This window comes from Anser cygnoides, chromosome 1 (assembly GCF_040182565.1).
Source record: "Anser cygnoides isolate HZ-2024a breed goose chromosome 1, Taihu_goose_T2T_genome, whole genome shotgun sequence".
NCBI classification, from domain to species: Eukaryota; Metazoa; Chordata; class Aves; order Anseriformes; family Anatidae; genus Anser; species Anser cygnoides.
Window position 1 is genome coordinate 38,346,920 of NC_089873.1, and position 14,123 is coordinate 38,361,042.

At 43.2% G+C, this 14,123-nt stretch overlaps 2 long non-coding RNA genes across 4 annotated transcripts; one reads left to right on the forward strand and one right to left on the reverse strand.

Moving 5' to 3' along the window:
- Positions 1-352: 352 nt before the first annotated feature.
- LOC106047029 (uncharacterized) lies at positions 353-5,924 on the reverse strand. Of its 2 annotated transcripts, none has more exons than XR_007163800.2 (3): positions 5,775-5,924; positions 2,046-2,129; positions 353-599 (listed from the first exon to the last, which is right to left on the reverse strand). It is a non-coding gene; the product is annotated as an uncharacterized lncRNA (long non-coding RNA). The 2 variants fall into 2 exon arrangements; XR_001213573.3 differs by lacking the exon at positions 353-599 and adding an exon at positions 1,251-1,607 and having other exon boundaries at positions 5,775-5,923.
- LOC136790161 (uncharacterized) lies at positions 2,146-13,862 on the forward strand. Of its 2 annotated transcripts, none has more exons than XR_010829599.1 (2): positions 2,146-2,442; positions 12,171-13,862. It is a non-coding gene; the product is annotated as an uncharacterized lncRNA (long non-coding RNA). The 2 variants fall into 2 exon arrangements; XR_010829600.1 differs by lacking the exon at positions 2,146-2,442 and adding an exon at positions 6,071-10,554.
- Positions 13,863-14,123: the final 261 nt, after the last annotated feature.

Here is a 14,123-nt window from a genome sequence, read left to right on the forward strand (position 1 = left end):
GTGCTGCCAGGAGAACATCACGCCCCCGGGCCACACCAGCACTCTCCACCTCTAACCTCTCAGGTGGCATCCTAGAGGCCAAATAGTCCAGGCACCCCCAGCATCTTGGTTTTGGAGCTGCACGGGACCAGCAAACGTGTGACAGCAAGGGTGAAGTGCTGGGACAGGCTGGGGTCTGCTGTCCCCACCAGTGCTCCCATCCAGCTGCTGGTGTCCCAAAACAAAGCGTGGCAGGGCTATTATCATCCTTCCTCCCCGTCTGCCTTTTCCTAACACTGACACACGTCCCGGCACACCTGCTGATGCTGGGGGGCTGTGTGAGGAGGACGGGGTGCTGTGATCTGGGGGCAGCACTGCCTCGTCTCCATGGGCTCTCCATGCGCCATGGGACACAGAGCCCTGCTCTGGGTGCAGCTGGCTTGCGATGCTCAGCACTTCAGAGCTGAGCACAATGAAAGCAATGTTCATCTTCAGGTGGAGCCTCATCCCGGCTCCCATCTTGCCTGTGCCCTTGTGCAACAGGGGTGCTTGGAAAGGCTTTGGGCAGAAAGAGGAGCTGTGACACCTTCCAGGTTGAGCAACAGGGCTGCAATTTCTTGCTGTAAGGTGAAAAACAGGATTGAAAGCCTGGTAGTTCTGGGCTGTCTGCTCTTCCCTTTCCCTCTTGCCTTCATCAATCCTGATGGCAAGCCCTGACATCTTGCAGCAAGTCACAGGATTGTCCCGTTTTCTTTGCTCACAGTGCATGACACAACCAGACTGGTCCTGGCTGCACTTTTTAGTTGCTGCTTTAGCACATGCCCAAGCAGTAAGAGCAAAATACTGACCCTGTGTAGACAGAGCCTGGGATGCATTTTGAAATGCTGGTATTCCCTTACATAAGCTAACATAAATTACTGTAACATAATAAGGCAGCATGGCATATAATGTAATAACAAAATGTGACAAAAATAACATAACATAGCAATCATTTATATGCACCTATGATATATAATAACGTCTCCTTGCCCTGTGCTGCGTTGGGTACAGAGACTTACAGGGCAGAGAGGTTTTTTGCACTAATGCCAGCTGGGTACTTGCACTTCTTGTTGACCCCCACCATCAAGTCCCTTGAAACCAGTGTGCTGTGCACTGAGATGTTGTCTGTGGCACAACAGTTCCTTCCCCAAGGTACAAGGGAAAGAAATTTTATTTGTGAGTGGTTTGCTGTTCTTTTTACCCCTTGGATTGCTGCTACTCAGATTCAGCCAGACTTCCTGCTGTTTCTGCAGCTTCGTGGGCAAGGGGCGAAAGTTACTTTGTGTGAGCCTACACATAAAGATCAGCTGTGTTTAATTTCAGTGTAGAACCTTGTCTGCCACTGTCATTTGTTTTGTTTATCAGAATATATTGGAGGTAAAATGAGCAATAAGAACAAATAAAAAGGCTAGATGCTGGATGATTGGACAGGTCAACTTCAGGCACTTTAAGGTGGCCCACCATTCCAAAATGTCTTTCCATGTTGTCCCTGTGGCAGTATAGCCGGCTCTCCAGCTGCGTGCCGTGAGCACAACAGCACCACCTCTTGCTCTTCAACAGCTGCAGATTCCCTCTTCCTCACCAACAGCCTGCTCAAGCAAAGCAGAGGGATGCTGAAATCCTGAACTCCCATGAGGAACCAGCATCTGCTCTAGCCTAACCTTAAAGCACATATCTGAACCAAGAGGAGCCCCTGGTCATTTATGTTCAAGCTGAGGGAAAGACGTTTTACCTGGAAATCCACCACCCACTGCTACACAGGTGGGAAGGAAGGGTGAGGAGAAACACAAAATGTGGAAAAAAGTGAATGAAAATGTAAAGGAGAAATAAGCACAGGAATAAAAAGGAAAATTGAAACAGAGCAAAAAGTTAGTTGCACAATAAAGAAAATTCCTCTCTTTATTTTACCTCTGCTCACACCAGTCTTAGCGTGGGGGTAGTTCTCAAAAAAATGACCTCCTGCTCTTAAGTGGGCTGTAAACTGGAACAGTAGGGAAAAAAATAGGAAAAAAAAAAGCAGTACTAACCTCTGTTTGCAAGGGCAGAAGTGGAAGTTCACTCCTGAAGCTGGGATGCCTCTCCATCTATGGGCTAGTCCAGGTGAGCTGTGTCTGCAGGTGCAGTAAGCAAAAGGGATGACAATTTTCCTGTTCATGAAATCTGAGTAAAAACACCCCTTTTTCACTCTGGGAGAGTTCAAGGCCCCCTGATGTAGTGCTTCTGCTATGCAGTATTGAGATGTTTATCTGTTATGGTTTCTGGACACATGCAAACGATAAGCTCTGCTCCAAGTTTCAAGCCTGCGCAAGACTGGAAGTGGTATGTAGCCCCCAAACCCTCACTGTGGGGCACAGAAGTCTTGGCTTCACCTTTGTTCATCACTAAGTAGCAGCCTGAGAGGAAGCTGGGCTGGATTCCTCAAAGGTGAGTGACTTTCATGTTTTACATAACATGCATTTACGAGAAAAATCGCCCTTGGGGTTGGATCAGTGCCACCTTCCGCGAAAAGCCCTTGGAAAACTTGCTTTGGCTCATCAGGGAAGACCATATTGGATACTGTCAGCATGTTAAACTCCTCCTGATGCGGAGGCAAGAGGGAGAACACTCTTGGCAAAGCTGTTACTTGTTTCAGCTAAGGAACGTAGTAAACAACACTAAATAATTACACCTCTGAGAAGGGATTTGAGATGAAAATATGAGGATTTTCACCAAAAAAAGAAACAAAGTCAATTTGTATGCAAAGATGTTCAGCTTTACTGAGACTGAGGTCTGGGCTACATGGCATGCTGTTTGAAGCCCTGTCAGCGGAGATTAGTTGTTTCATATAGTAATCATAACTAGCATCCTAATGGATTAAAAATACCTCTCTCACCTCCATGATGGAATTTTTTTTGGATCAACATGACTTGTCTTAGAATAACTCAGCTCAGGGCCCTTGCACTTCTATCAGACATGCAGGACACCCTGCAAGAGGCAAAACCTGGCCCTGCCTCTTACCTCCAAGAATGATTAAACAGGAATAACGTTTTTCAAGAGGGAGAACTGAACCAAGGTGTTTTTTTGAAGCAGCTTCCAACTCAGACACGAGCTCTGGGTGAATGAGCGTGACTAAGTGATGTGATAGCTAGGGCAATTTCCATGAATGACGTTGATCAGGAATATAAGTTTTGAAAGTAAAGTTGACAAGGTGCTGAATTCCTTGCAAGCCAAGGTTAAAGAGATGTTACCACCCACCCACCCCAGAAGCCCTGCCATCCTTCCCCTCAGGGTCAGAAGTTTTGTTTTCTTTTCCAGTGGATATGTCTGGTGCCACGTTAATATGGTAGATTTAGGAAAGTGAAAAAATAAATGCAAACTTGAAATGGAAATTCGAGCCAGGCTAATAATGTAGTAGCTCACTGTGATCCAGATCTCATTAGTAACACTGCATTGCAGTTATAGTTACGCTGCACTGGCTGGTCTGTCAGAGCCGTCAAGGAACAGAAACCTCCCCCCCCCCCCCCCCTTTTTTTTTTCCATTGAATTTTCAACAAGACCTGAAGAGCTGCTGTGCTTGTAGAAAGCAGTCCCTTGTCTCCACGAGGTAGCTGGTAGGACCTGTAGCTCACTGTCCTCTTATGCTAGCTTTGCAAACACATCCAGTAGGTTTTATAACTGCAGAGGGAGATCCAGTGTACCTGCTTGCCAGGACAGAGCAGCAGCTTATAGTAGGTTTACTCGTCTGCAGGTTGCATCCTTTGGTGGCTGGCCAGAGGGCTTTACATCAGCTGCATGCAGGCTGTTGGAAGGGACCTGGTGGGATTTGTGCTCAGAGCACACCCAGGAAAGCAGAGTTCAGCTCAGGAGAGAAATCACACACATCAGCCTCAGCATCCCCAGGCCTGATGTCTGAATAGGAATCTGCTTGCTGACGTCCTCAATTATTTTGTTTTCAGTTTTTAAAATACCTTTCAGTTGTCTCTCTCTAAGAAAAAAATTTCTGTGTAATGCATAAGATTTTGAGAGACAACACGAGGAAATGTTCCTGTTGTCATTTCCTCTGTCTGGCTGCTCTTTGTCTTGTGTTAAGCAAAGGCAGAAAAAAAACAACATGGAATTTAAAGACGGATTTCAAGTGAGCAGAGAAAATTTGAAGGCTCTGGCACAGGTTTTAAAAGACTAGCTTTGTCTTTGGAGTTGGTTTGTATTAGCTTTCTGTGGATATGCAGAAGAGTTTGTGGATATACGTTTCATAAGGTTTAAAATGTGCTCCTGGTGCAACGACGCCCCGAGATTAAAGCTGACAGTCTGCAAACACTGATGAGCTCCCCGGATTAACATCGCTCCCTGTTCTGAGCGCACGCGAGGAACTGTTTTTCTAGCTATGTGCTTGGCATGCGGCACTCCTTAGGCCAGAAAATGGGTTTAGAGCTGCACAGTTTAGCTTTGCAAATGCAGATTGGGTCGTTTATATGTTTGGCTGTTTGACTTGTGCTTACAACTATATCAGCTCCCCACAATAAGCCTGCTTGAAATGTGTCCCTGGCAGTCAACTGGGCATTTCTAATCAAGCCTGACTCTGGAGCTACTTCCACACCCCAAAGGGATTACACTATCACAAATCACTGTGTACCATTTCCAAACAGTGTAATTGCTGGATGGCAGCTGGAGGAAATGCTGCCTGCTTCCTAATTTATAGAGATTGAAAAGTCATTTGTTTAAATGAGAATTAGCTCTCTTTATCATCTGGAAAAACAAAGTATTATGTGGCAATCTAAATATGTCAGAGAATTAGTGTGCTGACATGAAGCAAGGCAGAAAATGCTAAGAATTTTGGAAGACTTGCATGCTATTTTCAGCTTTGTACGGATTTTCCTGTGGGTCCTGCAACAACTGGTCTATCTGTTTTGCCACCTATTAAGCACCTATAATGTTATAATTTTACCTCCTTTTGAGGTCTACTGAAAGGCTTTACCCTTCAGTGTCTGCAAAATATTTTGAGATTCCCAATGTAATTCGTTCTCTAAATGTAAAATATGCATTATTCATCCCCTTTTTAAAATAGATTTCTGACTTAAGGATTATCTTGCAAGCAAAATGCAACCGAAATGAACAAGCTAGTATTTATGCTTTTCACAAAGCCCAAAACCTGAGGGACCTCATTCTTTTCAGACTTTGATGGATTTTCACTTTATTTAAGGTCCAGTTGATTCAGATTTCTCAGAAATCAGTCTGCAATCAGCTCTCAATGAGCCAGCTACACTGGATATAGATCCACCAGTGTGGACATTTGCCTGATTTGCCTGACATTTGATTTATTTGGTATTCAACTTATCTGGGGAGTGTATTAACCCAGATTAATACATTCAGCTCCATGCAGGGTCAGCCAGGGTATCTCTGCCCAATAATCCCACTGTGCTCTGGAAACTGGTTTTGCAGAGAGTTAGCTTGTGTCTAGAAGGACTCAATTGTTGTAAATCATCCTTGGATCTACGAGCTCCAAGCTAGCTACAACTCCCTCCCTCACATCAGCCTCTGGGAGGCTTATTCGCCCAGGTACATGCAGTGGGAATATCAAATGTGCATTTGCACATAAATAAACAGGTCACCCCAGAGCTCACTGCCAGGGCTGCAATACAGTGACACCAGAGGATGCTGGCACCAGAGAACTAACCCAGTACACCAGGTCTCATGAGATTTGCAGTAAATTCTCACATAAAAAAGGAAAGGTTAAGAAAGACACAGGTTAAGAAATGAAAGTTTGTTCATATTCTCACCTGTAATGGCTCAATATGTTGGGAAAAAATGGCAAAGCCTCCACATGCAGCTCTGCAGTAATGCACGGATTACCAACTGGGAAGCTCATCATGCCACTGGTCTGGCTGAACTTGGCAGCATCACAGGTCTATCTTTTCACACCCAGCTGCTTTTTAATGGCCTCACAAGCAGGCTATATTGGCCCCACACTTGTCCTCCCAGCTGCCAGCCTTCGTTAGATGTCCAGGTGCTCTTCTTGGCTGGGGACCAGGGCAGGGGAAGAGACAGCTTCTTTCTCTCCCAGAGACACTGCCCTCCCAGCACCAAACTTGCTTTGGTCTGCCAGGCAACCCACTGGTTTCTGGACATCTTGCAGTAGCTCCTTTGCTTATAACTCCACTCAAAAATGCTCTTACCTATAACTGCGGATAGAGATGCAAATTTGGAGGCAGGCTCACTGTTAGATTTGGATTCCTTTGCAGTCCTCCAGCAGATCAGGATAGCGGTACATTAAGATTATTTATTCAGTGGATCCACAGCAACAACCATCACAATTTGCTGAATTAATATAGAGAGAATTTTATCATATGAAGAAAGGTTGAGAGAGCTGGGGCTGTTCAGCCTGAAGAAGAGAAAGCTCCAGGGTGACCTTATTGCAGCTTTCCAGTACTTAAAGGAGGCTTAAAGAAAAGATGGAGAGCAACTTTTTGCTCAGTTAGATAATGACAAGACAAGGAGGAATGGTTTTGAACTAAAAGAGGGGAGATTAAATTAGATATTAGGAAGAAATTCTTTACTGTGAGGGCGGTAAGGCCCTGGCACAGGCTGCCCAGAGCAGCTGTGGGTGCCCCATCCCTGGAGGTGCTCAAGGCCAGGCTGGATGGGGCTTTGGGCAACCTGGTCTGGTGGGAGGTGTCCCTGCCCATGGCAGGGGGTTGGAGCTGGGTGGGCTTTAAGGTCCCTTCCAACCCAAGCCATTCTATGATGTTGTGATTCTATGACTTTGGTCCTTTAGTTTTCAGCACTGGACCATCCTGAGGCCCCTTCAGAGCTTTACTGGGAATATCTGAGAGGGCAGTTGCACAGAAAGGAGAAACTCAGTCAAGTTACAAAGAATGAATAAAGGAAGCATAAGAAAGGTCAAGGCTCAAAATTCAGCTAGCAAGAGAAATAAAAGCTATGAACAAAACAGCCTGTAAGTTGTGTGGTGGCTAGGAGGCAGTCAAGGCAAGCTCAGGCACCAGCAAGGAGCTAAAGTTTATAGCAGAGAGCACCAAAAATGACACAAACAATTACAAAACTGAGAGTCTTCACTGATTTTGATCCAAGGACTAACAAAACCAACATCAGAGCAAAGAGGAAATGTTCTGGTCTAAAAATTGAAGCGTGAGCTTAGCCAAAACAGTGTTTTTCCAATTGTCTAGCACCAAGGATGTTCGCCTTTGAGTGCCCAGGGTGCTGGAGGAGGCTGTGCTTTGAAGCTGCCCAGTGGCAACATCTTTTGGCTGCTCATCTCTGCCTCTTTTATGCTCTACAAACCAGACTGCTGATAAACCTTGGGTTAAAATAGTCCTTCTCAAATAAAGGGGGAGAGTGTGATTTTTTAACTGGCAAAATTGCATCGACACAGTTTACAGTCTGACCTCAGCAACTCTACTTATACGTGCAGGAGAGGGCTAAGTGTGGTTTGAGGGCAGGAAAAAGTGTTAGAGAGACAGAGTGGAGAGAGACAGGGAGGCAGGAGGTGCTGTGAGGCAGGAATTTCTTACACAACGTCCAGCCAAAACCCAAACAGTAAGGTGCAACGCAGTTTCAAAACAATTAACAGATATTATTGAAAAACTGGAAAGCAGCAAAATTACTGTATTTATTTAAGAAGAGGAAAGGAAAACTAGGAAAGATATGGATCCACCAGCCTTGATTTAATTTCTGGGGCATAGAAGCATGCTATCTATAAGCACCAAAAACCACAACAAATATGGACTTCTCAAGAATGAAACATGGCAGAGTTACCTCATTTTTCTTCCCAGGCAGTGCCAGAAGCCTGCTGGAAAACAGAAAATCAAAAGATGTCAGATAACATAAGTGTAGTAGGGGTTTTGACCCCTTGCTTCCCCTGGCATTTTTAAAATCAGACTGTAGTAACATGTTCTTGGAGCCACTATAAGGTCGTTGCCTAACCTGCACTCAAGAAGTAATTATCAGAGGTTTAGTGCCAAGCCAGAAAATTATAATGAATGAGGGTTCAGAGGTCTGTCTAAAGTCCAGGGCAAGTCAGTATTTTCTATGGTGCTTGAGGTGCTGGAAAAGGGAGAATAGGTACTAAGGGGCAGCTGGTATGTAGCCAGGAGGGACTGCAAGCACTTTGAAGGAAATGCCTGGACTTCAATGTGAGTGTGACAAATTGGAGAAATGGTGCGGAAAAGTAGGAAGCAATTCTATATGAAGAAGTGCAAAGTCAGATGAACATGTGTCAGCAATGGTTTATACAGAGGTGAGTTGCCTTGTGCCTGCAGGGGTGGACAGGTGACCTACCAGGGTTTCTCACAGCTTTTTCTTTTCTGTAAGAAAATACTTTAAGCTGGGAAAGAAAGGAAGAAAAGGAAAAGAAAGGAAGAAAGAGAAAGGAAAGAAGGAAGGAAGGAAGGAAGGAAGGAAGGAAGGAAGGAAGGAAGGAAGGAAGGAAGGAAGGAAGGAAGGAAGGAAGGAAGGAATGGAAAAACAGTTTCTAAGTTTCAATGCTTGCCTGAGCTGCGTCTGAACCTAGTAATCACAACCTCTCTCATAGTACAGCTAACAATATTGCCTAAATGGAGTACATTTTAAGAGACAGTGGAGTGAGTTCTGCACTATTTGAAAGTCCCTTGATTTTCGCCATGTAAAGCCATGCAAAATTTGGCCCAAAGCACTTAGCATGAATTAGCTTCAACTCCTGTAGCCGGCAGGAAGTATGGAGAAAGGACAAAAATACAGTGCTTTCAAGGAAAACATGAAGGAATTAAGAAATAATTAAAGTAAGGTAAAGTTATGAGAGTGACTTTTCTGCAACAGTGCTGTGTGTTTAAAACAGGTTGGGCAAGTGAAGTCAGAGGGGAAAAGAAAAAAAAAAAAAGGATAAAATTTTCTCCCCTGCTGCATTAACAGTACATAAAGAACAATTTTGATGATTATGCATGGTGGTAGCACACAGATGTGCACAACAGAGCTTGGGAGGAGAAGGAGGAAGAGCAGGAGGAGAAGGAGGAGGAGGAGGAGGAGAGTGTGCTAGGTGCTGTACAGACCCTTCCCAGGGATGGTCCTGTCCCCAAGGTGTTAATGGTCGATGCAGATGATGGAGACAAGCTGACAAGTATAAAAGAGAGACAGCCTGAAGGCAAGGCTTGAAACATTAGCCAGATCTCCCGAACCTCTGTCTGCTGATTCACCCCCTGATAAATCACTTTGGACTGATAGAGGTTTTGACTGGCATTTAATTCAGTGCACGTTTAGTAGATAGGTCTCTGTTGCTGAAATCTCTGTAACTGGTGTTATAGATGGCAATAACCACAAATAAAATAAAATAAAATAAAATAAAATAAAATAAAATAAAATAAAATAAAATAAAATAAAATAATAAAAAAAAAATAGGGTCATATGGAAATAATCATTTTCCACTTACAAAATAATGGTGTATGGCTCATGTCCCATGGCTTATTGGTCCAGCCCATGGGGTTCCAGGGCACCCAGTCCTTCACAGGCACTGAACTCCCTTGCAGACAGTGTCTGATATCCTCCATTTTCCCAGCTTAATTCTACCTTGTAGAATTAAATGCCATGTAACAAATTACATTGTCAAAGCAGACTGAGAAGAAATGAATCTTTCCAGCCTCATTCAGTTAATCCAAAATAAATAATGTGATATTTTTCAGTCCATTGCACCAGGAACAGACTATGCCAGCTGATTACTTCTTCCTAATTGAGAAGAAATGGCCGGTTAATGCAGCTGCAAGGGAAATGGAGAGGTCTGGCACTTCCAGGGCTGCAGAGGGGAAAAAAAAACACTCTGAAAACTCTTGTTTGGTGATGTGTCAGAAAGTGTCCTCCCCCCTTTTAAGTATATCAAAACGTGTTCGTCTCTAAGCAGACATTACAGATTTTATATGTTACAGAGGTTGACTTGTGGTGAAGAAAAGCAGCTTATGTTTCAAAGTGAACCAGGTAATCATTGGGGTTAATTAGTCCCCTGCAGCCAGGACTGGCCACAGGTGCCACATTACACTTCTCACTGCACCAAGAAATGAATTGCACACATCACCTGCAGAAAAATATAAATGTTTTGTGCTTTTTCTTCACCGCTGACCGCAATATAAAAGAAAAATACTGCCTGCCTACAGATGTCCATGGGCCTGGATGTGTTGGCTGCCTGGAGTGGACTATTCTGCCTGCTGAGCAACTGCTCATTTCCTGATTTCTGGTGGCTATCTGTGCTTTCAAAATGGATTTATTTCTCAGGGTCCAGTTACAGTCTGTCTGTGCAGCCTCCTCCTCCCGGTGATGTTTGGAGGCAGCCATGGGGAGAGCTGCTAGCACTGCTGCTCCAGATGGATGCACCACATGAGGATGTCACCACAGGACCCTAAATGAGGTGACCAAGTGAGCTGAGGCTCTGGCACATCCCCCTGTCGTGATCTCCAGCTGCCTGTCCTCACGGCACACATCCCGCGTGGCTCCTGGCAGCACGCGTGCCATGCAGGATGCGGTCCCACGGGTGGATTTCCCACTTCTGGTGCAGGAACATTGCACAGCACTTCTACCTCTGAGGTGAGAAACTATATGCCACACCTTCTCTGTGGCTCTTTCCATACTGTGGCTTGCTGCAGAGCAAATGATGCCTTCAGATTACAGGTGGAGCCCTTACAAAAGAAATGGCATTGCCCTGCTGTTATTCCACAGTCCTTCTGTATTAGAAACGGTTCTATGATAGAAGTCAGATCTATGGCCTTTACTTTCCCAGTGTTTGCCAGGCTAGAAATGTCACAAGTCTTGGATATTTGCTCTGTGGCCCTGTAGTTTGAAGAAATAAAAGATGAGGAACAACACGGCTGAAACATATACTTTCTTCAGTGAGCTGGGTTATTGATGAAGGTGAAAGTTGGTAGAACTTGTGAAGAGCTTTTAGCTGCTGCTAGAGATAAACCACTGCTGTGGCGTGCACCTGCCTGGCCAGTAGCAGACACAGGATATTACTGGGTGCAGTGTGTGCATGGTACAGGCACCAGGCACTCAACACAGGTGGAAATATGTTCATCTGAAATAAATTCCCTGACTTTAATGCACACACTGATAAATGTCCCAGCCTTGATATCTCTGACAGAAGAGGAAGACTGTCCATGTCAGCTCTTAATTTCACTAATATCATGCCTTAATTTTATTGTATCTGAAACCCGCAAATGTTTCTTTACACTTCCACTTCTCTCCCCAAATCCATGACATTCTGACCTCTTCTGGGCCATCCACCCGTCGCCCATTGCCACCTTCTCAAAGCAACGCACTGCCTCAGGCAGCACTTCAGTGCCCTGCAGGTGGGCACGGGTTCTGACAGAGCATGTTGGGTCATGGGGCTGCTCCCCTGGCAGCCAGGAAAATGGCCTTTTGACAGAAGTGTTGATTATTGTCTTTATTTGCAAAATCACAGCAACCTTGAAAACATTTCTCATGACAGCAATTGTTTTTGAAACAAAAAATAACTTTTTTAAAGAAAAAAAGAAGAAATTTAGTTTAAAAGCATTTGTATGCTGTTGTGATTTCTCACATTCCAGATGAGCATAAGTCTTCGTATATTATTTTTGCTATTTCTGTATTATTTTGTGATATCAGAATTACTGGTGCATAATGTAATATGCTGTTATGACATAATAGCTAAGAAAAAAAAATACTTGGTTAGTTTACAGCTGACTTGAATTATTAAAAAAGCATTGTAATCAGCTGCTGCTTAATATGGATTAAAATAATTTACTTTCCATAACATAATGTTTTCCAATACATAGAGACAACTTGGAAAATGTATGACAGTTTGAATAATATAACAAGAATGGCTCGTTTTCATTCTTGAAAAAGGTTGTTTAACTACAACAAGCATAAAACATTTAATAGAGAAAATAGAATACAGTGTTCCACTCTGAACTAGCCAGAAGTTGTCCATAATGTTGTTGTTGTTGTTTCTTATATATACATATGTATTATACCTTAATTGAAATTCTCCACTGCCATGTAATATACAAATATTTCATTAGAAGGTAAGAAAGTCTATAAAATGAAATGTCCCTCTATATTTTTTCAAAAGGAAAATTTCAATTTGAAATAATTTCAACATTATTGAAGTGACACTGAGACTCACCATATATTGGGCAAATTATTTTTAAGGCTTTCTGTTTCAGGGATACTTTGCAAATCATCCGCAGCTATTCCAACAAGGAGTACACCCAAGACGTAAGATGCTGGGACTTGGCTCGATGTAGAGATTTGGGACTCTGAGCGTGCCAATGAGTGGCCTGTGTGGCAGAAATCATCAGTGGATGGACTGAGAGATGCAAACCTGGTGCTGGTGAGGCTGTGAACCCTGCTGGGGAGCCTTGCTGGAGTGGCCACTCCAGCACAAGCCCCAGCATGACACCACCGTGAAATTGTCAGAGTGCTCTTAGCATCTAGGTCTTTCCAAATGTCAAAAAACATCACTCCACTGAATTTATTTACTTGCATTTCATGCTGAACACTGCTATAAACAGCTAGTTTAGAGAATGGGGAGGGCTCAGCAGGTGCATCCAAGGGAAGTGCATGGTGCTTTAAAAGAATTCGGCAAGGCTCTCAGATGTATTTGGATAATAAACACAAAATGCAGATGAAGGTGGAAGAGAAAGTGAATGATGGACACGTGCACTTGGCAGGAAAAACTGATCCAGCAAAAATTATGGATGCAATTCACACTTTCTTTGAAAATCATATCTTTTAAAGAAACTACCTCTGATCAAAAATACACTGTAAATCATCATAAATTTGCTCTTCTCTTTAAAACTAAACTGTGTTTAACACCTGATTAGAAAAATCAGATTTTTACTTGACTTAGAGCCGTAATTAAGGACTATACTATTTTGGCTCAACACCTGATTTGCATGGGCATGTTCAAGCATGTGTTTTTTTGTATGGCTTCAGCACAAAGTGTAAAGGCAGAGGAGTGGAACACACAGCCCACAAGGTGTGTTATATTGCATGCACAACCAACAATGAAAATGTAAATATAAACAAACTGGGTCAGACATAAATAATTAAGCAAATGGGGAATGGTAGAACAAAGTTGGTCAGAAATCTGAGCTCAGAGCACGCAACAGCACGGGTCACTTAGAGAAAGGTTTGCGGCAATGCTAGGTCAGGAATCGTGCCTTGCAGCTCCTCAGGGAAGCATGCTCTAGGAAAAAAGGCAGGAAAGATAAATTATTTAGTGATCTTCCTTGTTATATGAAAGACAAAGAAGAAAATTTCAGCATTATTTGCAAGGCATTGCATTTTTTAACAACAACTGTGAGCCCCAGAAAAGTCAAAGATGCAGCCATATTTTACCAAAACATGCTTTCAGTTTCTCTAGGCAACTAACCAACACAAGGTTTTGTGTGCAGATGAAGAAACAATTATGGCTTTGAAATAAAATATGTGAAGATCACGCTTGCTGGTTGGAACTAGGCGGAGCTCTCACATCTTTTTGACCATACAATTCAACCAAGTTTTGTTGAGTACATACCAGATTTAGTCAAACAGCCACAAATTAATCAAACAGCTTACAAATATGTAAGGAGGCATGCTTGAAATGGGAGAGGAGCGGGGTGGAGCTTCCCACCATATATCCTGCTGATCCCTCTCAGTAACCAATGCGTCCATCCATTCCTGTTGAGTTTACTGTGGCCTTGACATTTGTCCTTCTTTGACTTCATCCAATTACTTCTAACATCTGAAATACCACATGGCAATGAGTTCTTGAGCTCTGTGCTCAATATTAAACTAATTTTATTGGCATTTCTTCTTGGGGTAGTACATGGAACATTTCTCAACTTCCAAAATAAAAAATAAAAAAATCTCAATATTTTTTGATATTTTCTGTACTATATTTTCTGTACAATATTTTGTCCCAAACAGCTTTTCCAGGCAGAGAGATGGTTGCAAGTAAACCTTTCATAAAAGGTCCTTGCAGTCAACCCTACAAGAGCAATATCATATTGAGCGTTCACCCTGACATAACTTGATGGATTTTTGCAAGTTTAAGAGCTCTCTTTTGTGTTAGATGAAACAGGAGATTTTGTGTGTGTTACCTCTTCATCTGAGGTTCTTAACACACAGTAGCA